Here is a 2,142-nt window from a genome sequence, read left to right as displayed (position 1 = left end):
ATTGGTCAAATATATTGTTATATTAGACTTTCTTTACATCACCCAGCCCTACATTAGAGCTACACTTGATTTAAATAAATTAATTTAGATAGAAATAAAGCATGTTTAGGTGTTTGTAGATCACCCTGACCCTGGTGCTTTGAATAAGAAAAGCTGAAATGTATTGCGTCACAGCTACAAGGACAAAAGAGTGACGTCCCTGGGTGGGCTCGAACCACCAACCTTTCGGTTAACAGCCGAACGCGCTAACCGATTGCGCCACAGAGACTGTGTGTGCACACTGGCTTAGGTTGGGAATACATACTTTCTGATCTATGAAGGGGTGACCTCTGGTGTTGTGTCAAGGCATACCTTGTCTAAAGACGATCCTGTGCATATCTTACTCAAGCAAGAGTGGGACTACTTAAGCATATTTTTTACTTAAGTAAAAGTAGAAAGTAGTCAATCAAGAAATTACTCAAGAAAGAGCAAAAGGTACTTTGTAAAGTACTTGGGGAGTTTGCCCAAATGGTATGCTTGTGAGGTAATGGGTGCAGCTGAAGTTTAGGTTTTTGTGATTGCTGGTTTATTGCACTTAACGTGAGTTAAATCATTTCACAAAAATAGTATTGTAATTTATTTGTGTTTGTTTTTAAGAAAATCATGCCATAGAAATGCGCCATGTTTATGTTAGGATTTTTTAATATAATACCGCTGGTTTTATTTTACAACAGAAGAAATTCAGTGTTGCTTTAAATAAGTGGCATCTAAGAGATAAAAACAAGTCGTCCCTGGGTGGGCTCGAACCACCAACCTTTCGGTTAACAGCCGAACGCGCTAACCGATTGCGCCACAGAGACTGTGTGCATTCCTCTCTCACGGCATGGTATTAGACTTTGCACTGGTGCAATTTCTATGTGTTCATCTCATCAGGTTGCTACTGTGAGGTTGCCGATACTGTGAGGAGCATTATTTGCAGTTATTTCCCCCACACTGATGCTTAAGCAATTAGCATGCCTACTACGACGTAGGGCATACCAAGGCACATTAAAATACTCGTCTGCCTTATTCAGCAGTCAACATTTCCTCATTAGTATACTGCTGGATATCGGCGGCAGTCCTGCAGGAGAACAGGGTCCACTGTACAGACGGGGAGGAGTAAAGCTTTTTTCAACATTTGTGGGTGAGAGCATGGGGCTGGAGGGGGAAGGGAGCTTTTACTAGTGTTCTGTGGTGGGGGAGGGTAAGTGGAAACACACCGTGACAAAGTCTCTGTCCCTTGTAGGCAGATAGACACTGTCATAATCACAGTCCTGTCTCTGCACATACTTATATGGACCAGTGAAATAGTCCAGTATCCACTGGGATTCAAGACTATGTGCTGATCCAAACCTGAAAGCTCCATATTTTTACTTAAAATATAATCAATGTTTTCCATCATTTTTTTTCACTTTTTGAAGAATGATCATGTGAAATTCAGCACCAAGTGCAAGCTGAAAACACCCAAAAAAATCAGATTTTAGATCATATTTTACATTCTCATTACTAATTTTTATATTTTACTAATGCAGTATTAAAGCCTCTATTAAGCTAATAATAGAGGAAAAGAGTGATTAACAATTGAAAATGGATTTCATATGACTGATGGGTCTTACTCTATCCTTAGACGAACCCATGCAAGACTTTCACAGTAAGGCAGTGAATACTGTACAAAATAAAATTCTTACCATATAATTCATTGCAGTATACTGGTTAACTTTATGACCCCATTTCAACTAGTTCTTAAAATGTGACTAACTCCCTTTCATAACAGACCAGAATGTAAATATCAAAATAAAAGCCTTCCATCTCCACAGATATAAAATATCTAAATCTAATGTAGGGATAAAAAAGTGATTTATAAAAAGTTTCTATATGGTGGGTTTGACCCTATTTTTAAGACACAACCCTTCAGCACTTTCAGTATAAGACCTCCAACTCTACAAAATAAAAGCCCTTACATTATACACAGTATTTCTTTTGCAGCACATGGCTTAATATTATGATGCAAACTCCAAGTTTTGGAAATAAGCCTATCAAAGACTTCCACAACAGATCCCACTGTAATTTCAAAATAAAACAATCTGTAGTTCTAAAGATCTATCAATGGTTTAAATACTAGTG

General features: G+C 38.0%; 2 non-coding genes across 2 annotated transcripts; both read right to left on the bottom strand.

The window, feature by feature from the left end:
- Positions 1-194: 194 nt before the first annotated feature.
- On the bottom strand, positions 195-268 carry trnan-guu. The gene has a single exon. It is a non-coding gene; the product is annotated as a tRNA-Asn (tRNA).
- A 497-nt stretch (positions 269-765) lies between these two features.
- Positions 766-839, bottom strand: trnan-guu. Its single transcript has one exon. It is a non-coding gene; the product is annotated as a tRNA-Asn (tRNA).
- Between the last annotated feature and the right edge of the window lie 1,303 nt (positions 840-2,142).

Source organism: Cyprinodon variegatus, unplaced genomic scaffold (genome assembly GCF_000732505.1).
Source record: "Cyprinodon variegatus isolate N-32 unplaced genomic scaffold, C_variegatus-1.0 Scaffold625, whole genome shotgun sequence".
In the NCBI taxonomy this organism is placed as follows: Eukaryota; Metazoa; Chordata; class Actinopteri; order Cyprinodontiformes; family Cyprinodontidae; genus Cyprinodon; species Cyprinodon variegatus.
The sequence above is the reverse complement of the archived record's forward strand: the minus strand, read 5'-3'. Positions and strand labels throughout refer to the sequence as shown.